The 27,527-nt window shown below is 34.6% G+C and overlaps 1 protein-coding gene and 1 long non-coding RNA gene across 8 annotated transcripts in view; one reads left to right on the top strand and one right to left on the bottom strand.

The window, feature by feature from the left end:
* LOC126884349 (neuropathy target esterase sws) overlaps window positions 1-27,527 on the top strand; it is a 1,280,173-nt gene that overhangs the window by 440,772 nt on the left and 811,874 nt on the right. The gene's annotated exons all lie outside the window — the stretch shown is intronic.
* Window positions 1,278-7,493, bottom strand: LOC126884357 (uncharacterized). Its single transcript, XR_007697981.1, has 2 exons — window positions 6,266-7,493; window positions 1,278-5,853 (listed from the first exon to the last, which is right to left on the bottom strand). It is a non-coding gene; the product is annotated as an uncharacterized LOC126884357 (long non-coding RNA).

Below are 27,527 nucleotides of genomic sequence, written 5' to 3'. Positions count from 1 at the left end.
AAAAATACAATGGGTAATATGATTGAGGAACTAAAAGAAATTAGGAAGGAAAATAATGAATACAAATTGCAAATGAAAGAAATAATAAGAGAAAATGAAAATCTAAAGAAAGAAATGGCTACGATGAAACAAAAAATAGATAAAATAGAAATAACCTTGGAAGCATGTCAGAAAGAAAAGAAGAAAAATAACCTAATAATGGGAGGCTTACCACTAGACACAATAGGAACAGAGCAAATAGAGAACTTCATAGAAGCAAAAATGGGAGTAAAATCAGAAATAAATAGGGTACAAAAGATAAATGAAACAATGTGTGTTATAGAATGTAAAAAATTCGAAGATAAAATGAAAATACTGAAAGCCAAGGGTAAACTAATGAGCTATAAACAACATAGAGTATATATAGAATGTGACCTAACATTAAAAGAGAATACAAAGAAAATACAAAGAAACCTTAGGAAGATAGCAGCAGAGGAAAAGACTAATGGGAAAAGGACAAAAATTGGATATGGATTCATAATTATTGAAGGCATTAAGTGGAAATGGAACCAAAAAACAAGCCGGATAGAAAAAGTAACATACAATACAGAACCAACTTGTTCAAAAAACTAGCTGTAGAAAACACAATGATGGACCGAGAAACAAAACAGGCAAAGAACAGGGACATGACCAGATTTAAAGATAATAACACAAACGTAAGGAAAAACAAACAGAAGTACAACTTAAACATAGAAAAGAACAGAACAATTTTGAAAATGGCATCATGGAATGTGAAGCGTTTAAACATGTCTGCTCATATGGGAACAAGGAAAGACTATCTATAGAGATACTGGGGGGTAAGAATGGGGCTAAAGAAGAAGAAGCAGACACATAAAGCCTCGTTGCGGGACGGCAGCTCATTTGTTGTGCGGGAGCTAGGTCGTAGATTCGTTAGGGAGGGTGAAGGGGTGTTAAGATGACTACACTACCATAATTAAATACATAAGGGTACTTACTCTGACTAGAGGATCTTTCTACTATTTAACAAAAAGGGACGCCGTTTGAAATAAATCCTCTATTTCACCTATGGGTACTTACTGGATACTTTCTTACTTACGGGTACCAATCGGGGGGACAATCATCATTGATTCCTCTTTGGGGTTACATTGGGACAACATCTTTCCTTATTATTGGCTTCTATGCCATATTCTTTCTTTTCTCCTGAACTAAAACTTTCATACAGTTGCATTAGTTTTCTGTTAAAATTTTTCCAAAGGCTACAGAAATGAGATGATAGATACACTTTCACAAACATTTATTTAAAACTTTACGGTGGTTTTTTTTTTAAACAAACAAAAAAACTTTTAACAGGAAATGATTTTACAGGACAAAATATCTACAAATCTTTTACATTACAAAAAAAATCTTCAATTTAACATAACAAAAGAATGACAAAAGAACTTGTTGGACAGTGTATGTCAAAACAAAATTTTGACGCAGCTGTCAAAGGTCAAAGTCACTGTCATTTTAATTTACAAGTTGCATCATGAAAGCACAAACAACTATTATTTTTCAAAACTCTTTACCAACAAAAATATTTATCCATTTGGGATCCTTGCAAAATTTAAAAAAATATATCATACCATATTTAAACAAAATCCTTTATCACACGTCACAAACTACACGGAAAGGGGGTTCATCTACAAACAAGCAGGGTCATCGACCTGAGGTGGGCTTCATGGCTTCCTTTTTATTTCGGGGCAATCAACTGGATAAACATCACGGGACTGGAACTCAAAATGTCTACATCAGGACATCAATCGGGACTCGGAAGACTTCATTTAAACAGGAACTTGGACAAGATACAGGGACTTCATACCACGCCGGCGTATAGTACTGCGTCACAACTCAAACACAGTGTAAGAGCACCCAACTTCACTACGGGGTAAAAAAAACATCGTGCCCTCACACTAGATCTTCCAGAACGACATACTATACCCTTTACCGGCGGGTAACAAAAGGCACCACGCCCTTTTGGGGTGAGTCGGCAAGCGATCTTCACGCTTGAAGAAATCAAACCGGACTGATCTGCGCTTCGGTCTGAAGCCACAGATCGGGGAAAATACGACGGAAGTACCGAGCGATTTTGATCCTTAGGGATGCTTAGTTGACAAGAACTCAACTTTCAGTTCAAGATTTGTTCTAGAAAGTTCATCTACGCATTAGAACTGTACTTTTGTCAACACTTCTTACAAATTCTGTTTTTGCGTCTCAAATAAACAGGAATCTTGTAACACATTGAAATGTTGCTGCAATACTTCATGGCTGTATACAGGGTCGGCTTGGGATCTTATAATGATATTGAACTTCACAAAATAAATTAAAAAAATAGACATTCTTTTTGGGAATTGGGATATTAAATTAATGTTGGAGTTTTTTCAAACGTTACAAAGCCTCCGCGCAAAAGAGAAACCTGGATAAGATTATCCAGTTTTCGATAACAAACAGAAAAAAATCCAACATGGACATCTTAGGTGTGACAGGACAACAATATCAAAATATTTAGATAATGGCTAGTGGGGATTAAACAAAACAAAAAAGTCGTTAGGGATTGGGCTAGCGTGCCATCAATCGCCAGACTCTTTAAAGTCGAGTAGACTTAAATGTTTCTTGACTCTACTAAGAACTGTAGGTGACAAGAGTTTCTGTGCCTTGGGAAAGAAACTAAACTTGTGCCCTGTGTGGACCTCGCTGACATCCACAGCAGTAACACAAGTGACATACCAGGGCAGACACAGCCTTGTCACCTCGTTGCCTAACCGCGAGCGGTTCTCAAAAACTAAAAAAAATCATTTGAGCTCTAGGCTCAGCAGATAGGCATCTGCCTAAACTCCACTAAACGCCTAGCGAGTTTCAGGGAATTTTGTTGGCAACGGTTCAGCAAAAATGAGGATTTAGACAATCCAATCTAAATACCTCAGTGAGACAAAATCTCACCAACAACTTACTTCAACAACTCATTCAAACAAAACAGGGCTAGACAAAAGGGTATATGACAACAACAAGGACTAAAATCAAGACAATATTAACAAGGGGGGAGGGGGGATACGTGTGACAACAACAAAAGACCGAAAAGACTAGTATACTGGGTTCAAACAGGATATCAAACTTTTTAAACAAGACTAAGGGAAATGAACGCAACATATGATATAGAGAACACTACATCATTACGTTTTCAATCAACAGTCCAATCCAGGACATAAGAACCTTTCATGAACGTTCACTAGACAACTCTCTCATTTTCAAATCACAAGCTGGGGAAAGACTTCATTTTCAAAACAGGGCTACACTTACTTTTCGAAACAGGGGATAGACTTCATTTTTCAAGACAGGGGGGTTGGGCTTTACTTTTCAAAACTGGGGATAGACTTACTTTTCAAAACTGGGGGCATTTCATTTCTCAAGACTGGGGGTGGACTTTATTTTTCAAAACGGGGGGCTACTTTTTCAAAACAGGGGATGAAAGCAACACGCAAGGGGAAGACCAAAGGGACATTGGAAAGTATGACAGTTCTGACGAACAACCGCTTCCATTTATCGACCGAAAGCAAGCTTCACCTGTACTCAACGCGGCCAGATCCTAACCTCACCAGCCTTGTCACAGCTTCTGCTCTTGGCCTACTTTCAATCAACAAAGAGAAGAGAGGTCAACTAACTATTCGCCAAAAAAAATCAAACTCCAGCACGGACACGGGCTAACAGACAACACGGGCTAATAGACAACACGGGCTAATAGACAACACGGGCTAATAGACAACACGGGCTAATAGACAACACGGGACAACAGACAATGGGCTCTAAAACTTCCAGACAAAACAGGGATAGACAAACAAACAGACAACAACATACTTTTTGACTTCTAGATATTCTCAGGGGCTTACAAACACAAACAATATTGAAATTTGGTTCCTATATGAGCTCACACGGGATAAGACATTTCTTGCTCCGACTACTAATGAAAGTGTTCACAGATAGTTGAACAACACTTTCTTCATCACGAGTATTACACTTGTGACATGTCAGATACAAAAAGACATACTTCATTCACGGGGGGACTTCAACTACTTCACATCACTGGGGGGAGACTTCAACTACTTCACGGGTAACTTCTACACTTCAAGACAGTTATTCTCAAACAGTGTCGACAGAGAACGCTATCTTCAAATCTAAAAGTGACAGCTTTTCTCCTGGCTGCTTGAAAAAAACACAGAAGTGGGGGGCCTCTCCACGGTTTCCCTCTTCACTTCTTCACGGGGCCACTTCTCAAGGGGATGACTTCTCAATGGGATGACTTCTCCAACTAACCTGTGGCATGACATACACCAACAGAGATAGGCTTCGCTGGAAAAACAAGGGACTACTCTCACACAGACTATACGGGGCTAAGCTCATACACGGACCATACCAACAACATCACACATCTAATCAAATGACCAAATCAATAAATCACAAAAAACGATTATTCTGTAAAAAAACTGTTGATCTATAGGAATACATGCAAAAAATACAACATACTGTTATACTTCATAATTGGATTCAATATTCAAAATATTTAACGTTACTTTTAATCAAAATTTTCAAAAAAATTTTACGTTACTTTTTTATTCAACTGTTTGTCTATATATTTCATCAATATTTTCAAAAAAATTCAAATCAATGCTTTCATCATGGGTACAATATCAATACAATACAGTTAGTACGCTAAAATAACATACAATTCTGTTCTACGATACATACAATACAATACAATACCAGTATACATATGGGGTTACAAGTTAAATACACTATGATGTATGAAATGGTACATGCCTATACAATCAACAGCACGACCAAATCAACATCACAACAAAATGTGTACATACTTACACCTCTTTGGAAAAATTATTAACTTTTGCAACAAAAACTACAAAAATGGGCTCTTTCATGGGGACTAACAGACTGAAACAGTTTCGGGGGCACTAACAGACATGAAACAGTTTCGGGGGGGCAAGACAAGAGGAATCTGGGCTAAACTACATGGGAAGACTGGGGCGATATTTACTCGGGTCAAACTTCAGGGTGTACGTTACAAATGTAACACTAAGTGGGGGGTGGCTAAAGACATTGGGGACTAGTAGATAGGCTAACTACTAGTTGAACATGTCTACAAGCTAGACTTGTAACAATGGGCATACAAAACATGACACGAGTCGAGCTTCCATGTTATCGGAAACACTTGCACCACAAACTGAGATCGGCTACCCAAGACGGGCACTGCCTAACAGTTGTAGTACAAATGAGACCGAAAGGAGGCTAAAGGGATATGGTAGTGGGCACATGCTAATGGGGTCAGGGGGGCTAAAAATGGATCGAGCCCCACGTACAGGGCGCTATTTGAAGCGTTTAAACATGTCTGCTCATATGGGAACAAGGAAAGACTATCTATAGAGATACTGGGGGGTAAGAATGGGGCTAAAGAAGAAGAAGCAGACACATAAAGCCTCGTTGCGGGACGGCAGCTCATTTGTTGTGCGGGAGCTAGGTCGTAGATTCGTTAGGGAGGGTGAAGGGGTGTTAAGATGACTACACTACCATAATTAAATACATAAGGGTACTTACTCTGACTAGAGGATCTTTCTACTATTTAACAAAAAGGGACGCCGTTTGAAATAAATCCTCTATTTCACCTATGGGTACTTACTGGATACTTTCTTACTTACGGGTACCAATCGGGGGGACAATCATCATTGATTCCTCTTTGGGGTTACATTGGGACAACATCTTTCCTTATTATTGGCTTCTATGCCATATTCTTTCTTTTCTCCTGAACTAAAACTTTCATACAGTTGCATTAGTTTTCTGTTAAAATTTTTCCAAAGGCTACAGAAATGAGATGATAGATACACTTTCACAAACATTTATTTAAAACTTTACGGTGGTTTTTTTTTTAAACAAACAAAAAAACTTTTAACAGGAAATGATTTTACAGGACAAAATATCTACAAATCTTTTACATTACAAAAAAAAATCTTCAATTTAACATAACAAAAGAATGACAAAAGAACTTGTTGGACAGTGTATGTCAAAACAAAATTTTGACGCAGCTGTCAAAGGTCAAAGTCACTGTCATTTTAATTTACAAGTTGCATCATGAAAGCACAAACAACTATTATTTTTCAAAACTCTTTACCAACAAAAATATTTATCCATTTGGGATCCTTGCAAAATTTAAAAAAATATATCATACCATATTTAAACAAAATCCTTTATCACACGTCACAAACTACACGGAAAGGGGGTTCATCTACAAACAAGCAGGGTCATCGACCTGAGGTGGGCTTCATGGCTTCCTTTTTATTTCGGGGCAATCAACTGGATAAACATCACGGGACTGGAACTCAAAATGTCTACATCAGGACATCAATCGGGACTCGGAAGACTTCATTTAAACAGGAACTTGGACAAGATACAGGGACTTCATACCACGCCGGCGTATAGTACTGCGTCACAACTCAAACACAGTGTAAGAGCACCCAACTTCACTACGGGGTAAAAAAAACATCGTGCCCTCACACTAGATCTTCCAGAACGACATACTATACCCTTTACCGGCGGGTAACAAAAGGCACCACGCCCTTTTGGGGTGAGTCGGCAAGCGATCTTCACGCTTGAAGAAATCAAACCGGACTGATCTGCGCTTCGGTCTGAAGCCACAGATCGGGGAAAATACGACGGAAGTACCGAGCGATTTTGATCCTTAGGGATGCTTAGTTGACAAGAACTCAACTTTCAGTTCAAGATTTGTTCTAGAAAGTTCATCTACGCATTAGAACTGTACTTTTGTCAACACTTCTTACAAATTCTGTTTTTGCGTCTCAAATAAACAGGAATCTTGTAACACATTGAAATGTTGCTGCAATACTTCATGGCTGTATACAGGGTCGGCTTGGGATCTTATAATGATATTGAACTTCACAAAATAAATTAAAAAAATAGACATTCTTTTTGGGAATTGGGATATTAAATTAATGTTGGAGTTTTTTCAAACGTTACAAATGTAAGAGGTATAAATGGGAAAGAAATAGAACTGGGGGAAGAAATTAGAGATAAGAACATTGAAATAGTAGCTATAACAGAGACAAAGAAAAAAGGAAGAGGATCAATAATATTAGAAAACGGAATGTTACTAATATACAGTGGAGTGGAAGAAACGAAGAGAGCTCAGGCAGGAGTAGCGTGCCTGATTAAGAAGGAGAGTATCAACAAAGTAAAAAATTGGATATATTACAACGAACGTATACTAAGAGTAGACATATATATGGATACAGAGGAAATTAATACAAACCTAATCATATGCTATGGACCAGATGAAGACGCAACAAAACACGAAAAGAATGAGTTCTGGGACAAATTACAAGAAGTGATAAATGATTGTACAGAGAAAATGGTGATCACAGGAGACATGAACAGTAGAGTGGGGAAAGAAGCAGAAAAATGGAACAATGTCATCGGACCGTATGGGGAGGAAAAAATAAACAAAAATGGAAAATTACTACTTGAATTCTGTCTAGACAATAACCTGGTGATTATGAACACACACTTCCAACATAAAAGGATACACAAGATCACAAGAGAAGTCAAATCAAGAGACGAACAATCAATTATAGACTATACTATAGTGCAAAAAACAGAGAAGAACTGGATAAGAGACGTAAGGGTGAAAAGGAGTTATGAAATTGGTAGTGACCACTACCTACTAGAAACCACATTCAAAAGCAAAAGAAAAGAAATAAAAAGAAATGAGAACATAAACAGAGAACACAAAGAAATAATAAAAATTTATAAACTAAAGGAAGTGTTAAGTACATTGACTTTGAAATTTATTAGACTCTGCCAATTATTGTACAAGTGCGTATTACCGAAGATTGCCGAACGAAGTGACCCAAGTTCATTTGCCAGGGTTACTGGGTGACGAAAAAGTACATAACGACGAGAATACACACAAAACCAACGCTTCGATGAACGAACATTTTTACTCCTTACATTCAAGTTATTGTAATTTGTTTTAGATCTGTTGTATTAAAATTTACGTGAAATTCTGAAAATTCTTCACCACATCCACATCTATTGGTCCTTCGAACAACGAATCTACAGTGCCAGCAGAACTACAAAAGAAAATAGCAGCTTTACATTCTACGAACCGACGTCGTACTTGACCCGCTGTATCAACCCCAGGAAGCTACATTTACAACACTGAATACTGAATCCTTTTTATAATTTCACATTTTTTCAGTCTCTATTTGATAAATATTTTAAGTACATGAGTTTCAATCTAAATTAATATATTTATTTCGAATAGTGACATATTTGACGTTTTACCTACTCTCGTATTCATTGTGAATGTGCTAGCTGATTTTTTATTTTATTCTGACAGATCGTAACTAAACGTTAATAATAATTCTTACGTACATAATAATTGAATTACAAAACATTTATTTCCGTTTTCTGCACTTGAATAAATCATTTCTTTTTATTTAATTACATTCATCGAAGATCAAATATTTATTTCTTGAAACATCAAACACAGTTTGATTGTTTATATCTGTATAATATACGTCACATACATTAGATTACTAAAATTACATAATTTAATTAACATACATACATAATATTTAATTATTTTGCATCCTCGTACATTTTGGTCATATTGTCAAAAATGTCAGACCAAAACAAAACAAAGAGAATGGCCACTAAAGGTGCTCTTACACGTTTAACAACATATTTTCGAAGTATAGAAAATAATGAAATTATCGACCTCGTAGATTTAGAAATGCGATTATTCAAAGCCGAAGGGCTTTTAGATGTTTTTAATGAGGTTCAGATGCTTATTGAAACTGATGATCCTGACTGCGAGGAAAATTATGACACAATACATGCCATTGAAAGGCAGACTTTTGAGGACAGATATTTTAAAATAATATCTGACATCAAAAAACTTATTTTATCTAGACGACCTACTGACACGTCTGATTCACGTAGTGTCAATGGTTCAATAGCAGCTGGGCCTACAAATACAAGCAACATTAAGTTACCTCCATTGAATCTAGCTACATTTGATGGATCGTTTGATCAATTCCTCTTCTTTCGCGACAGTTTTAATTCTATTATTAATGATGATACTTCACTTTCCAATGTACAAAAGTTTCATTACTTACGTCTGTCATTACGTGGCATAGCTGCCGACACTATTAAATCTTTGCAAGTCTGCGATGCAAACTACGACATTGCTTGGAGTTTATTGATCGAAAGATTTGAAAATAAACAGTTACTTGTAAACAATCACATTAAAGCTCTCTTTAACCTACCACTAGTCACAAAAGAATCAAATCAAGGTCTCAGACAACTTCTAGACAATACACAAAAACATTTACGTGCTTTAGAAGTTTTAAAACGCCCCACTAAACACTGGGATGATTTGATTATTTATTTGTTAACAACAAAATTTGATAACTCAACAAGACGCTCTTGGGAGTCACAAAATTGTAAAGACAACCTACCAGTTTTAGATGATTTACTGAAATTTTTAAAAGAACGATGTCGTATCTTAGAATCATTAGATAACTACAATGATAATAAACAGGATCAAAATTCACCACGATACAAAGGTAATAAGTCTGAAACAAGAGCCTTTGTTTCTAACACAGAGAATAGGTTTAAATGCAACTTTTGTAACAAGGAACATAAAATATATTATTGTCCTGACTTCTTAAAACTAAATCCTACTAATAGGTTAAACAATGCAAAACGTCTACGTTTATGCCTTAATTGTCTTGGCACATGCCATCGTACTAAGGATTGTCGTTCTACTGGTTGTAGAAAATGTGGAAAGATCCATCACACTCTGTTACACTTCGAGAATTCACAATCCTCAAATTCAGTTTCCACAGAAAACAATTCTTCTCAATCTTCATTACCTTCCAATGTTCCAAACACTGGGCTGCAGTCAAATGAATCTACTTCTACCTCTAACTTCTCTTCAACACATCATATAAGCTCAAGTGTTCACACTGCTATTAAACCGTATATTCTACTCTCAACTGCTGTTGTTAACGTTTTTGACAAGTTCGGCAACTCACATAAATGCAGAGTACTCTTGGACAACGGAAGTCAATCCAACTTTATATCTGAGAAATTTTGTGATATTTTACAACTTTCAAAGGAAAAAATCAACACTTCGATCTCGGGAATTAATCAATTAACTCACAATATTAACTTCCGGACATCACTAACATTTAAATCAGATATTAACAATTTCTCGAAAAAAATATCTTGTCTAATTTTGCCCAACATAACAAGTAATTTACCTTACATACAGATCAATCGTTCCCAGCTCAATATTCCAACAAAATTACTTCTAGCTGACCAGAATTTTGAAAAACCTGGTCCAGTAGACCTTCTTATTGGAGCTGACACATTTTGGGATATTTTAAGCGTGGGACAAATCAAACTTGGTCCTGGGTTACCGATCATTCAAAAAACCACTCTTGGTTGGATAATTTCTGGCCCAATTCCAACAAATATTCAACACCACCCCCAACATAATTGTTACTTTTCTTCTACCAGTGAATTAGATTCACAGCTCACAAAGTTTTGGGAACTAGAGGAGTGTCCTAAAACTAAGTTTGTTTCCGAAGAAGACATCTATTGTGAAAATCATTTTAAGCAGCATATTTCTCGCCATTGTGATGGTCGTTTTATCACTACTCTTCCACTAAAGGAATCTCCATCAGTTTTAGGGGATTCTCTAACTACTGCCAAAAAACGTTTTTTAAACTTAGAGAGAAAACTTGAAAATAACATTCAATTGAAATTAGAATATCATGACTTCATACGTGAGTACATTAAACTTGGTCACATGTCCCTAATAAATGACACTAATGATAATTCTGGATTCTTCTTACCTCATCACTGCGTTTTAAAGGAAACTTCAACCACTACAAAGTTAAGAGTTGTATTTGATGGTAGTGCGAAAACTACCACAGGCTACTCATTAAATGACATCATGTATGTCGGCCCTCATTTACAAGATAATTTATTTTACATTTTACTTAGATTTCGTCAACATAAATTCGTAATGGGTGCAGATATAACTAAAATGTATCGTCAGGTTTTCCTTACTCCTGAACAACGTTACCTTCAAAAGATCCTTTGGAGATTTAATAAAAATGATGAAATTTCTGCTTATACACTGAATACTGTTACCTACGGTACTGCATCAGCAGCGTTTCTTGCCATTAGGTCTCTTCATGAAATTGCTCATCGACATATTTCCGAATACCCAAAAATTTCCTCTATAATTTTGCACGATTTTTATGTAGATGATCTATTAACTGGTTGTGACACATCGGAAGAACTCCGAGAAATCAAGGAAACTATTTCATATTTATTATCTTCCTACGGTTTTCCTCTGAGAAAATGGACTACCAATGATTCGTCTCTACAAAATCATTCTGATCCTGATTTTTTGCATATTGGTTCTGACGAACATAACAAAACACTAGGATTACTTTGGAATCCGTCTTGTGATTCCCTACAATATTCTATAAATATCTCCACAATTAACTTAAAGATTAGCAAAAGACAGATTTTATCCTGTACAGCACAAATATTTGATCCTTTGGGGTTACTTTCACCCGTAACAGTTATATCGAAAATTATTCTTAAAGAGCTCTGGAAACTCAAGATAAGTTGGGATGAATCTGTTCCTGAAAGTATTTACACACTTTGGTCGAAATACTACTTCGAACTTACAAAATTAAACACTTTAAAAATACCTAGACATGTACTTTCTTCTAACCCAGTTTCTGTTCAACTTCATGGGTTTTCTGACGCCTCGGAGGCGGCTTACGGTGCATGTATTTACATATGCTGCACAGATACATTTGGAAATTACACTTCAAATCTTTATTGTGCTAAAACTCGAGTTTCTCCTATGAAACTTGTAACCATTCCAAGACTCGAACTTTGTGGGGCATCACTACTTTCTGAACTTGTTGAAAAGGTCACTTCATCTGTAAATGTCTCCTTTAAAAACATTACGTATTGGACTGACTCTAAAATTGTTATTTCATGGATAAACACCTCTCCCCATTTACTTAAGACTTTTATAGCAAATCGAGTCTCACAAATACATAAACTGACCAACCCTGAATTTTGGAAATATATTAATACTTATGATAATCCAGCAGATCTACTGTCACGAGGTATAAGTCCTTCTTCGCTCAGTAATTCCCACATATGGTTTCATGGCCCTTCTTGGCTCACTTTGCCTCAAGAAGAATGGCCTCAATATACAAAACATCAAGAAGTTTGTATAACTTCTGAATTACCTGAACTGCGTAACAAAACTCTTGTGTTTCATCACATCAACAACGAATTTACCTTTTACTACAAATATTCTTCATTAAATAAACTAACACGCGTCTTTGCTTATGTCTTAAGATTTAAAGACAATCTGTCGATTCATAAACATTTACGAATAACAGGTCCCTTGACCACAATAGAACTCAATAATTCCCTTTTAACCTTAATTAGGTTCGTACAACGTCAGTCATTTCCATATGATTATGATGCACTTTCCAATTCCAACCAAATTGACAAAAGAAGTAAACTTCTTGGCCTAACTCCATTCTTTGATACAACAACAAAATTAATACGCGTTGGCGGTCGTTTACATCATTCGTCATTTGATTTTAACAAGAAACACCCCATAGTCCTACCTCAGAAAGATCACCTCACGATACTCATTGCTCGCCATGAGCATTTGAAACTTTTACATATTGGTCCTCAAGCACTTCTTGCTTCCTTAAGAGAAAATTACTGGCCAATATCAGGGCGCAATTTGGTTCGAAAAATTGTTCGTGATTGTGTCCGATGTTTTAGATTTAACAATAAACCCGAACAGTATCTTATGGGCAATCTTCCGGAGTCACGAGTTACCCCTTCACGTCCCTTCACGGTTTCTGGTGTCGATTATGCTGGTCCCGTTTTATTACGAGATAGAAAGGGTCGTAATTACAAAACTTCTAAAGCTTATATTGCTCTCTTCATTTGCTTCGCCAGTAAGGCTATACATTTAGAAGTTGTCAGTGATCTCACGACAGAATGCTTCTTAGCGGCATTACGCCGATTCACGGCCCGACGCGGTAAATGCTCCGAAATATTTTCAGATAACGGCAGCACTTTCGTGGGAGCAAATAATGAACTCAGACAATTTTTTAACACAAATGCTGATCACATTATTACAGACCTCTCAATCGACGGTATTCAATGGCATTTCATTACTCCACGTGCTCCCCACTTCGGTGGATTATGGGAGTCAAACATTAAATCAGTTAAGCACCACATGAAACGTGTAGTAGGTAATGCAATTTTAACATTTGAAGAATTTACCACGGTTTTATATCAAATAGAGGCTTGTCTCAATTCTAGACCACTCTATCCTCTTTCTAATGACCCAAATGACCCTAACCCTCTTACTCCTGCACACTTATTAATTGGATCTTCATTGACGAGTATACCACAACAAAACTTAATGGACATTAATGAAAATCGTCTTTCAAGATTCCAAAGGGTGCAACAGATATTACAGCACTTTTGGACAAGATGGTCCAAAGAATATGTATCCCATCTTCAGCAGCGGGTCAAGTGGAAGGAGAATTGCCAACAGCTGATCCAGCCTGGACGCATGGTTCTAGTAAAGGATGATGGACTTCCTCCCTTGAAGTGGCAGTTAGGCAGAATTTTAAAAACTTACACCGGAAGTGACAATATTGTGCGGTCGGTTGTGATAAAGACAAACTCTGGTGAGATTAAACGACCGGTTGTGAAATTATGTGTTCTGCCTAACCAAGATCAATAACTTTTGTTTGAAAACTATAATTAATATGATCTTTGACTTTTTCTTTAAGACTTTTTATTGAAACCCGGTCTTTGGGGTTTCAAGGTGGGGGAGTATATGTTAAGTACATTGACTTTGAAATTTATTAGACTCTGCCAATTATTGTACAAGTGCGTATTACCGAAGATTGCCGAACGAAGTGACCCAAGTTCATTTGCCAGGGTTACTGGGTGACGAAAAGGTACATAACGACGAGAATACACACAAAACCAACGCTTCGATGAACGAACATTTTTACTCCTTACATTCAAGTTATTGTAATTTGTTTTAGATCTGTTGTATTAAAATTTACGTGAAATTCTGAAAATTCTTCACCACATCCACATCTAGGAAGAAACAACGAAAATAAGATACACAGAAGGGCTAGAGAAAGAAATAGACAATGAACATATAATAACAGAAACAATAGAAGAAGAATGGGGAAAATTTAAAAATGCGATGATAAAAACAGCTAAATCAACATGTGGAACCACAAGAAATAACAACAGAGGGAAACGAACGTCTTGGTGGAACGATGAAGTGAAAAGAGAAATAAAAGAAAAGAAGAAATTATGGAAAGAATACATACAAGACAAAACACAACAAAAATATGAAAATTATAAGAGAAAAAGAACAAAAGTTAAAGAGATAGTTAGGAAAGAGAAAAAGAAAAGTTGGGAAAAATTCGGAGAAAAAATGGAAGAAAACAGCACAGAAAACGTAAAATTATTTTATAGAACACTGAAAAACCTAAGAAGCAACAAAGAAACGAAACTGAAACAAATAATGAACAAGGAAGGAATAATAATAAATGACGATAAAACAATAATGGAAAGATGGAGGGAACATTTCCAGCTGTTACTGAATGGAAATCAAGTGAACACAATGGAGAAGGAAAGCCACATAAAGAGAGTATCCATAAGAAACACGGAAAATCCAGAAACTATAGAAAAAGAAGAACTAGAAGAAGCAATAAGAAAGATAAAGATTGGAAAAGCACCAGGAAGCGATGAAGTAGCACCAGAAATGATGAAATATATAGGAATAAAAGCAAAAGAAAAATTGTTATACATATATAACCTAATATGGAAGAGAAAAGTAATACCCAGAGAATGGACAAATGCAGTAATTATACCTATATACAAAAAAGGAAACACAAGAGACTGTAAGAACTATAGAGGTATATCACTACTATGTGTAGCAGCAAAAGTATACGAAACCATAATAGAAAGGAAAATCAGAAAAGAAATAGAACATAAATTAGAGGACGTACAAAGTGGATTCAGGAAAGGACACAACACACAAGACCATATATTTACCATGCAACAAGTAATAGAAAAAGCATTAAAGAAAAATAGAGAAATATACCTGAGCTTTATAGACATGGAAAAAGCCTTCGACTCAGTCAAAAGAAAAGATATATGGGAAAGCCTAAAGAAGAAGGAAGTAAGCGAAGAACTGATAGAAGCAACAAAGAGTATATACATGAAAACAACAAATACAGTAAGAATGTTAAATATACAGTCAGAACCATTTGAAACAACTCAAGGAGTTAGACAAGGGGGAAGTCTCAGCCCAGTGCTATTCATAAATGTAATAGATGAGATAGTGAAAGAATGTAAGAAAACTTTCAAGAAATACTGCATCGGTTGGAACAGAATGCAAATGATAAACGCTGAGATGTGTATATTTGCAGACGACATAGTATTAATTGCGGAAACAGCAGAAAAACTGAAATACAACTTAGAGAAATGGAACCTAGAAGCAAGCAAATACAACTTAAACGTAAACAAAGAGAAGACTCAGATAATGAAAATATCAAGGAAACAAGGGACGGAAGATCAAATAGAAATAATGATAGACCAACATCAATTAATACAGACAAATTCATACAAATACTTAGGAACAGTAATCAACAACAAAGGAGACATAGAGGACGATCTTAACAAAAGAATGGAAAACACAGGAAAACTATTCCAAGCACTAAATAGAGGATTCCTTAATAATAAAGAAATATCAACAAAGACCAAGATGACAATATACAAAACAATATATAGACCTACGGTGACATATGGAGCAGAAAATTGGATATTAAACAAAAGACACCAGAGCAGAATACAGGCAGCAGAGATGAAATACCTCAGAAGAACGATAGGAGTAAAAAGAACAGATAGAATCAGAAATGAAGAAATAAGAGAAAGACTCAAAATCAAGCCGATACTCGACACAATCAAGAAGAAAAAATTGGCATGGTTCGGACATCTAACCCGGATGGACAATGATAGACAAGTGAAAAGAGTATGGGAAGCCAAACCAATAGGTAAGAATAGAAGAGGAAGGCCCATCAAAGAATGGAACAGTGACATTTCGCAGATACTGCAGAGTAAGGGTAAGACTTGGCAGGAAGCAACACAGATGGCATCCAATAGGAAGGAATGGAGAAAGTTCGTTAAGAGCTAGGACAATTCAGAAGATTGTAAAATATTGTAATTTATTGAATTGTAATTTAATGAATTGTATTATAAATGGCCCTACACCGAAAGGTACTAATGGGTCTACTGATTAAGTAAAGTAAAGTGAATTGAAATTATTTAGAATTGAAAGAAATATTACCATACAACAAAACATAGAGTAAGAAAACAATATATTAGGTGAATATTGATAGAAATTTTGATGGTAATCAAATTATGTAAATCAAAGCATTACATACTATTTTGGTTGGTTCTTTTTAAATTTTCCTAATAATAGGTAGGTATTGCTGTTACAAAATCTCGTGAACCTAATTCATTCATTTGGTGACGTCAATATACGAACGAAACGATTGAATCCGACATTACTGAAAATATCAGGGTGCAGATGGGACCCTGTCGCGCAATTCGCAGCAAATAAAATAGTCGTATGTTTTTAGGCTTCATTTTATTTTGGTTATACATACGCATTTTCAAGGTTCACGAGGTTTTGCACCAACCTCACCTATGAAATTTTTTATTAGGATACTGAAACATTTACAATTATTACGTACCTGTCGCTTTCAAAAACTATTTAAAAAGTCACTACAATATTATAAACTTTTTTCTCTGCCATCACAACAATAAAAACTAATATACACAACATTAATTTGTTTATCCAAAATCTCCATATTGAACAATTATTGACAGATGATTTTAACACCCAATCAGATCCCGCATAACGTTTATACCATACTGTTTACTGCGCATGCGCGCAGAATTATGAAATTTTACTCAATTGCGCCTAAAGAAGTATAACTTCAAAAATGTTTGTTTTTTCTGATGAAAATCGGTCGGGGTTAGCCGGATCTCCGGGATATCGGGGCCGACTTATCGGGGTTCCACTGTACCCGAGAAATTCGGGTAATTGTACTTTGATTATTGTACTCTGAGCACTTTTCTGGAGCAATGTACTAGGTACTCTGTACTCGTTCCTTTAATATGAAAAGTATCCGGTACTCTGTACCCGAGTATAATTTATCAGTACCCGGCCCAGCTCTGGACATAATACATTCCTGCCTAACTCCTCTCCTGATTTCAATTTCTGGACTGGGTTCGTTATCTATTACGATTTGTGCTCTTTGATTCCAGTAAAGGTTTGTTATTATTCGTAAGTCCCTTTTGTCTATGGTTTTTGTCTTTAGAATTTGGAATAATTTTTCATGTCTTACTATATGTGATCAATACTACACATAGTACATTCTTTCACGGTTTTTGCTCTAAATTTTAAAGAACCGCTTGGATTGACATGAAATTTGGCATACGTATAGCTTACATGTCAAACAAAAAAAATGATTTTGTGCCGATGTGTGCTTTTGCCCTGGGGGTGACTTTCACCCCCTCTTGGGGGTGAAAAAATATATGTTCAAAATAAGTCCGGAAATGGGTAAACTGACTAATTTTAAGTAACTTTTGTTCTATAGAGCTTTTTCGCCAAGTCAACACTTTTCGAGTTATTTACGAGTGAATATGTTCATTTTTCAACAAAATAACCACATTTTTAGACGGTTTTTCGCAAATAACTCAAAAAGTAAGTATTTTGTCGAAAAAAACGTTCTTAGCAAAAATATAGCCTATAAAAAAGTAAAAAAATGGTGTATGCGTTAGGTCTCTTGATCTCGTAGAACCAGAGTTATAGCCAATGAAAAATAGATTCATATTCACCAAATTTCAATAGAGTATTTCGACGTGAAATATCCAAAAAATTAAGCACTTTTTGGGGAAAACCCATTATAACTTTTTAAAGTTTTTTAAAAAGCTTTATTTCTGTTTTTACAAAAAGTTTCTAGCATTAAGTTTCAGCAAGTTACGCTCAAAATAAAGTTGGTCCCTTTTGTTTTGGCAAAAAAAAATCGGGAAGACCACCCCCTAATTAGTAACTTAAATGAAATTAATCGTTACCGCTCCACAAATTATTTTACTTATGTTGTGTTTATATGATATATAAGTTTCATCGATTCAAAGTGCTTATTTTTGAAAAAGTTTGGTTTCAAAGTAAAATTTTAAAAAATTTTAATTTTGAAAAATATGTTTTTTTTTTAAAATAACTTAAAAATTGTTAGAGATACCAAAAATCTCGGAAAACAAAAAAAGTCAGCATTGCTTTTCTAAATATCATGTATTTTTTTGTTTTTCTGTTAGACAAAAATTGATTAAGATTTGGTATTTCTAAATTTGCATACATTCGTGATCAGTGACTCGTTCAACCCCTTTTAACTACAACCCCTTTTAACTACAACCCCTTTTAACTACAGCCCTTTCAATAATAGGGACTTTGAACCGATGAAACTTACAGATCATATAAACAATACATACACGAGTCAAGAAACTTGTGAAGTCGTAACGATTAAATTCATTTAAGATACTAATTAGGGGGTGATTTTCTCGATTTTTTTACCAAAACAAAAAGGACTAACTTTATTTTGAGCGTTTACTTTTAATGCTAGAAATTTTTTTTATAAAACAAAAATGAAGCTTTTTTTAAAACACTTTAAATAAGTTGTAATGAGTTTTCCCCGAAATGTGCTTCATTTTTGGTTATTTCACGTTAAAGTATTCCATGTGGAATTTGACGAATATGAACCTATTTTTCATTAGCTATAACTCTGCCTCTACTAGGTATAGAGACGTGATATATACACCATTCTTTTAAATTTTTTACAGGCTATATTTTTGTTAAGAATGCTTTTTCGACAAAATACTTACTATTTGAGTTATTTGCGAAAAACCGTCTAAACGCGTGGTTATTTTGTTGAAAAAATGAACATATTCACTGCCAAATAACTCGAAAAGTATTGACTTAGTGAAAAAACTCTATAAAACAAAAGTTACTTAAAATTAGTCAGTTTATCCATTTCCTGACTTACTTTGGACGAATATTTTTTCACCCCCAAGGGGGGATGAAAACCATCCCCAGGGCAAAAGCACATATCGGCACAATATCACTTTTTTTCTTTGACTTGTTAGCTATGTGTATGCCAAATTTCATGTCAATCCAAGCGGTTCTTTAAAATTTAAAGGTTTTGCAATATTTTACCGTTAAAGAACGGACTAACATACAATTATCTGTTTCAATTAAGATATTTAATTAGAATATCAAGCTAATAGTATCATAGATCTTTTCATACAATAATTCAAGCGGATAGATCCCATGTTATAAGAAAAATTTAAATATGATCATATTGGAAGTAACAATACATTATTTGGAAGCTCTTACCTCACTTCTATAAGTTTCTATATTTTTCTGCTATTGTGTTACGTTCAAACTGATGACAGTCCAATGTACAACGGCGAAAGTATAAATAGTCGAGGAAATGAAACTGAAAAAATGGCAAAACCTCGCAATTTTTTCGTCCAGCATCGATTTGTACCAAAAATTTGGGATTAGGCTCATTTCACCCTCTAGTTCATTTTCTATATTGAGCCGTTGTACGCTTTTGGTTTTTTAAGGGTGAAAACTACCCCTAATTGTAATAAATTATAAAATAACATTTTAAACTTGTCAACATGTATAAATATTTTAAACATTTTAATATTGTCAACATTTGGTTCTTATTAGTTACATAATGATTGTTTTATGTTTTAAGATATAATATCATAATATTTCAACCCTTACAACCACCCTTGTTGGAGCTATATATAAAAAATTGACTTATCCTAAAAGAATAATTTGGGCTTGCATCGATTTACATAAAAATTTGGGATTAGGATCATCTCACCATGTACTTCATATTCTATATCATGCTCTAGGGCGTTGATTATTTTTAGGGGTGTAAACTACCCCTTATTGTCAAAAATTATACAAAAACATTGTAAACTTTAATATGGGTAAAATTTGGTTTTGATTGGTTAAATAATGATTGTTTTATACTAAAGGATATAATATCATAATATTTCAACCCTTAAAAACCACCCTTAATAAAATTGCAATTTTAATAAATAAACTGCGCGTCATAGAAAACGAGCACCCTAAAAAATGGGTCATTTTTTATGTCGCGTATCTCCTTAATCTGTTGTCCGATTTAAGTGATTTTTTAAATATGTTATAGCCTTATTCTTTGTCAATATTCGTGTAATAATATAGTCCGTCTAGAAAGTATCCGGAAAAAAGAAAGCAGAATTATAATTTTACGTTGTTCTGAAGCTATTTCCTTGTGGCATTTTTATAATTACGTATTTTTTATGGGAAATAAGCCACAATTTTACTAAAAAATGAATTTATTAACGTTTCGAAGCCCAAATCGGGTTTCGTTGTCAAAATACAAAATACAATAGTATTTTGTATTTTGACAACGAAACCCGATTTGGGCTTCGAAACGTTAATAAATTCATTTTTTAGTAAAATTGTGGCTTATTTCCCATAAAAAATACGTAATTATAATTTTACGGTATTTATTTCTATCACTTGGAATATAAAATTTCAACAAATAATTCATATCATTTACTTATAGAACCTCTATTTAAACCTAAACACTTAACTAAAAGTCCAGGTACACCCAAAACTAGGTCAAGACCATAATTTTCGGTAATGGTGTTCCAGGCCTGTAAAACTGACCGAATCAAACCTTCTTTATTTCGTGGCGCTACTCGTTCCACTTCAATCTTCATCGTCCCCATATGTTTTCAATGGGCCTAAGATCTGGAGATGCTGCTGGCCACGGAATTGTTGCCAATTCGTGGTCTTGCATCCAAGCTTGAGTATAAGCAGAAGTATGGCATCTTGCATTATCTTGCTGAAAACGCCACCCCTCTGGATATAAAACATGAGCCGTTTCAAGAAGAAAACCATTTAGGATGTCACAATATTTCGCACTATCAACAGTACCATTAACTATACAGAGAGGTGTAGCACCACGCTGAGATATTGCTCCCCAAACCATTATTTTAGTGGGAAATTTGAACAGTAACATTTTGTCTTGATAGGACTTTTAGATGATTTGCACCAAGCTCGAAACAACTTTCATCAGATATAAAGACATTATTAAAATTATCTTCTTGAAAATGTTGACAAAAATCTATTCTTCGTTGCCTTTGCATAGGTGTCCTTGTATGGATTTTTTTTTGATTCCTTGCTTTTTCAGCGACATGCGGACAGTTTCTGGGCACACTTTTATTCTTCGTTGATTTCCAAATCTGTTCGCTAATTTTCGAAACCCTAGGCGCGGATTTTGTCGTCCTAAAGTCATTAAAGCATTTAAATTGTTTCCGCGAATCTTCCGCGGAACTTCCGCGAAACTGGTCTATGTCTCATATCTATGCCATTTTTTATCCTCTTTATTGTCTCATACACTGCACTTTTTCCGAGTTCAGTCAATTGCACTAATTTTTTAACGTTTCGGACACCCTTTCTATACAAATATTCCACCACTTTTCTTTTTTCTACTTGCGACATTGTTTCACAACTCTTAAGTCTGTTTACAAACAACAATATTTGACAGATGGTGTTGTCATGCGATTTTGTCCATAACCTACTATCGGCACAACCTACTTGATGCATTACGTTTGTCTTAAAATGTTACAAAAAGGAAATCTATTAAAATTAGGAAAACTATAAAATTCCGGATACTTTCTAGACGGACTATATTTTGGCTAAACAGGTAAATTTTCTTTGTATACCGGGTGTACGAATCAAACTGTGTTTTTTTTCTCAAAGTTCGCAACACCCTGTGGAATATCCTAGCATTTATAAAATACTGAAATTAAAACTTAACTATAGCCTCAGGTTTTCTCAACATTCTGTTTTTTGATTCATTCGCTTATGTTGGATAATACAAAAGTTAGGTATTTTAACAATTAGCAATGTTCTTTTTCAGTACAGGGTGTTTCTAAACAAGTGCGACAAACTTTAAGGGGTAATTCTACATTAAAAAATAATGACAGTTTGCTTGATAATCGTATGTCGATTTATTTATTGCTTTAAAACCGGTTGATATATGCAAATGAAATTTGGTGGGTTTTAAGACGTAGTTATTGCACATTATTTGACATACAATTAAGAATTTTATATTCACCATTGGCGTGCATACGGGTAATATGATCGGTCATATTACCCGTATGCACGCCAGTAGTGAATATAAAATTATTGATTGCAAGACAAAAAATTCGCAATAACTATCTCTTAGAACCTACCAAATTTCATTTGCATATCTCAATCGGTTTTAAGGCAATAAAATAAATCCTCAGTTTGTAAAAAAATTAAACATCCCGTATCTCGTGAACGAATCATTTGCGGACATAAGTTTATAAAGCGAACGGTCATTATTTTTTCATGCAGAATTGTCCCTTAAAGTTTGTCGCACTTATTTACAAACAACCTATACTGGTGAAGAACATGACTATGTAGTTGTTAAAATACACAACTTTTGTAGTATCCAACATAAGAGAATGAATCAAAAAACAGAATGTTCAGAAAACCTGAGGCTATAGTCGGGATTTAATTTCAGTATTTTATAAAGGCTAGAATATTCCACAGGGTGTTGCGAACTTTGAGAAGAAAACACAGTTTGATTCGTACACCCGGTATACAATGAAAATTTACCTGTTTAGCAAAAATATTATTACAGGGATATTGACAAAGAATAAGGCTATAACATATTCAAAAAATCACTTAAATCGGACAACAGGTTAAGGAGATACGCGACATCAAAAATGACCCATTTTTAGGGTGCCCGTTTTCTATGACGCGCAGTGTAGATAATTTAATAGATCTATACAGAAAAAAAATAGAATTAAAGAATTACAAAAACATTTATTTACACAAAAATACGAATTTACAAATATGTACAAATACAAATAATAGTTTTTTAGTCATCTTCCAGTATACGAAACGGTTCTATGGTATTATATACATTGAAAATGTTATATAAGCGGACTATTAAAATTTTTCTAAAACAAAAATTCGTTTTATAAACATAGCTCCTTAATTTTTGGCGATAAAAAGTTTTTTCAAAAATGATTTTGTAGGATTTATAAATTAAATAATAAAAGTAAATTAAATTCCATAAGATCTCTTAGTTTTTAATTGGGGTGTGTTTAAAGGGATAGAATAAGGGAGTGTTTGCACGTAAATTTTTTTTTATTTTACATCCATTTTATTGCAATCTATTTTATAAAAAATAATAAACAATACATATGAGTGTTAAGAGTGTGACACAGTCAGTATTCACCCAGTGGTGAATACCTAAAAGAGTACGATAATGATTGAATTAGTAGCACGTAAATAGAGGTTTTAAACAGCTATATCTTGCTAACTATTCACTGTAATGAAAATCTATGCACAAGAAAATTGTAGTTATTAAAAAAGCTACAATTTAGTAGTCTATCATTTTTTTCGTGTCTCCAGCATTTTCGGAGATATTTTAAAGAAAAAGGTGAAAAATACGAAATTGCAAAAAATCTATTTTTCTTTAAACTCCAATGTTTCCAAAATTAGACCTTTTAAATAGGTAAAACTTCTTGGGTGTATTTATAATGCAAATATAAATGGAATTACAGAAAGGTGAAGACCAATTTTTAATTAGGAGGGTAGTTAGGAGGTTGTTTTCACTGATTTTTTCGTAGAGAAAAGCAGGTACCGATTTTTTTATCATACGTCACTCAATTTTTATGCTAGAAACTTTTTATTATTTTTTGAAAGATCTAATTGTATGCTTGAAAAAAGATTATCTAAGTTTTCCTCGAACAATGCAAAGTTTTCCCGTTTTTGGCTTTGAATATTTCAAATTATGCATTTGACGAAAAAAGCTAACCTTTAACATGCCGCATCTCGGTTCGTATTGGTCGTAAAAATATTATAGAACAATAATTTGGTTTGTGTTACTAAAAGATACAATTTTGATATCTACAGTTTTTTTGATTAAATGCATATTTTTCGAGTTGTTCTCAAAAAACCTTGAAAATGGTGAATTTTTTCGTCGAAAAACTTACTTTCAACCTAGACAAGGCGGAAACGGCGGGTTCGTTGGGAAAAATATTCCCATGAGATATTTTTGCATAATCACATTCGTGAGACATCCCAGAATAAGGTTCAAGAAGTCGCCAACGAGAAAAGTGGGCCAATTTTTTTTTAACAATTTTTTTTTAATCAAATTGCAAAAATTAATATTTTGGCACGGACTATTAGGACTTTTTTTAGGTTTTTTGGACCATTCTGGACAAAAAAGGTCTCTTATAATTTTTCTCTAAAGTTGATCTTTTTCGAGTTATAAGCAAGTTAAAATTTGAAAAACGCGAAAATGGCCATTTTTAAGGCTTAATAACTCGGTCAAAAATTATTATTTTGAAAGTCAGAAAGTGACTAAATCAAAGTTTAAAGTCGCCGTTACATGATCCTGAAGAAATATGTGTCATTAATTTACTACTAAGCTGTTATTTTTAATTAATAACAATGAGTGGTTGTATCCTATTGACGCTGCTGTAAATGTGAGTGCGAGTAAGATGCACAATTGGACTGCTGGAATAGCTTCTCTCTCGCACTCAGCATTTACAGCCCCGCACACGTGCATGGCGCTTATTACTTTTATTTAAAAATAACAGCTTAGTAATAAAATAATGACAAAAATTTCTTCAGGATCTTGTAGGGGGGGCTTCAAACTTTGATTTAGTCATATATTGACTTTCATAATAATAACTTTTAACCGAGTTATTAAGCCTTGAAAATCGCCATTTTTCGTTTTTTTTTTCAATTTTAAATTGCTTATAAGTCGAAAACGATCACCTTTAGAAAAAAATTATAAGAGACCTTATGACAGCCCTGGCATTAAGGCTATCTTCTCCCGGTGAGGGTGGTTATCCCTTATCCGAGGGGTGGAATAATTGATACGCTTTTACTTGTTGAGTTGTTTTATTTACACTCACATGAGCATAAGCTGGTAGCACCTCACCCAAAGAACGTCTCGTGTAGAAAGAGACCCTATCTTTAATGTGGAAATATTACGTCTGATCACCAAAATAGAATGACGAATGTCTAATATAATAATATGAATTCCCTTGTTATAGTTTTGCTGTTTATATATTCAGAAATGCCTATTCAGCATCGACCATGAAAAGTGTTTATAATTGACTCTGCAATTATTAGTTGAATCGTGATCTAGGATAACAATATTTATATAATCGAATGAAGGTTGTAATATTGTTATGATGACATAAATAACTGAAAGTAATTATCGTAGATAATTACAGGGTGTTTTTAAGATATATCTACTGAGTACAGATGAATTCTTGTACACCTTCCCTTTTTAGGAATTTTCCGACTACGGGGAGGGAAATTTGCAAGTCGTGCTACCAACCCATACTGTGTTGTAATCAATACAAAAAATTTATTTTATATACAAACTTCCTAAGCCTACGCAAATACATAAATAATATAAAATGTTCGTTTAACAACATTGTTTCGTAACACTTGTCACTCACTGTGTTTTCGGATTGTAAGCATATAATCTATTCTTATGTATTTCCTTGATTTTATTGTTTTCTATTCTGATTTTACAATTAACGTTATTTACTTCTGTTATCGTGAAAGGACCTACATAAAGACTATCAAACTTACCATTCTCTTCCCTTTTTACAAGGACTAGGTCTCCTCTTTTAAAGTGTTGTGGTGTTGCTTTGAGCTTATTCTTTTCTTGCCGCTCTTTTTTGTGTTTTAATAAGAAGGTTCTGGCTCTCTCGTGTGCGCTTTGTAGTTTGTATCGTAACTCATTGTAGTAGGCATCTATATTGTAACATGGTTGAATCTCATGTGTAAGGTCTTCCGGTAGGTTAACCTTCCTGCCATATAACAGTTCGAACGGTGTGTATCCATGATACGCGTTAGGGGTTGTATTGTAGCAGTATGTGAACATTCTGCAACACACATCCCAATTTTCTCTGTCTTCGTCTATGAATGCTCTTACGTACTCGTTCAACGTTCTGTGTAGTTTTTCGCAACTTCCAATGGACTGTGGGTGGTATGCCGTTGAAAAGTTGTGTTCTATTTTTAATAGCTTTGTTAATTCCTGCATTACTTCGTTCTTATACTCTGTGCCTTGGTCTGTTCTTATTTGCTTCATGAGTCCGTATGTTGGTATGAAATGATCAAAGATTCCTCTTGCTATTGTCTCTGCTTCTTTATTGCACACTGGTATGCTGACCGCGTATTTTGTCAGTTCACACAACATTGTGATACAGTATTTATTACCTTCATTACTTCTCGTGAATGGACCTATTGTATCTATGTATACTATGTCCCATGGTTTGGAAGATGTGTCCGATATCACGAACTCTTCGACATGTGTTCTTTTCGGTTAGTTAATTTGACATTTGTGGCATTGTTTTACGTATTTTCTTACGTCTTTTTCCAAATTTTTCCATCGGAATCTTGCTTTTAGCTTCTTAATTAGTCTGTTATTCCCTACGTGTCCTCCGAACATCGGGTGATTATGGTATTCTTCTATTAATCTGTGTTTTTCTTTGTCATCTTTTATTGTTTCTGGTACTTCACATATGTATATTTCTATATTCTTCACTTTTTTATTTCCTTCTTTAATAAATTCATCAATTGTGCACATTTTAAAAATAATATCATTTACGTATATTTTTACTTTACGTACTGCATTCTCTACCGCCAGCTTATCAAGCTGTACCAACGCTTGGTTTAAATCGAAACGATTCAATCCTGTGGCTATGCTTTTGCTGCATTTTATTTTGTTTTTGGCCCTAATGCTCAGTCTTGGTGAGATTAGTTCTGCTCCAAAGGACAAAATTGGTAGTCTATGCGCCTCTAAATTATTTAGTACCTTCCTTACTGTCTGTTTGGTGGCTTCTGGCTGTAGTGCGAGTTCACTTTCAGCCTTTGTTTGTCTTGCTTCTTTCTCCTTTTCTTTTGCTTGAGCTCTTGTTATAGCTAGTATATGGGCGTTGTCTATGTATAGGTTTTTTAGTTGATGCAATGTTATTCTTGAAAGGCTGTCTGCGTAGTTACTTTTCCCTGTTATATACTCTATTTCGAAGTCATATTCTTCTAGGTCTAATCTGATCCTTGTGAGTTTTGAGGTTGGTTCTTTCATTGCAAATAGGTGTGTCAA

The sequence above is a fragment of the Diabrotica virgifera genome, chromosome 5 (assembly GCF_917563875.1).
Source record: "Diabrotica virgifera virgifera chromosome 5, PGI_DIABVI_V3a".
In the NCBI taxonomy this organism is placed as follows: Eukaryota; Metazoa; Arthropoda; class Insecta; order Coleoptera; family Chrysomelidae; genus Diabrotica; species Diabrotica virgifera.
Note: the sequence above shows the minus strand (reverse complement) of the source record. Positions and strands in the feature narration are given on the sequence as shown.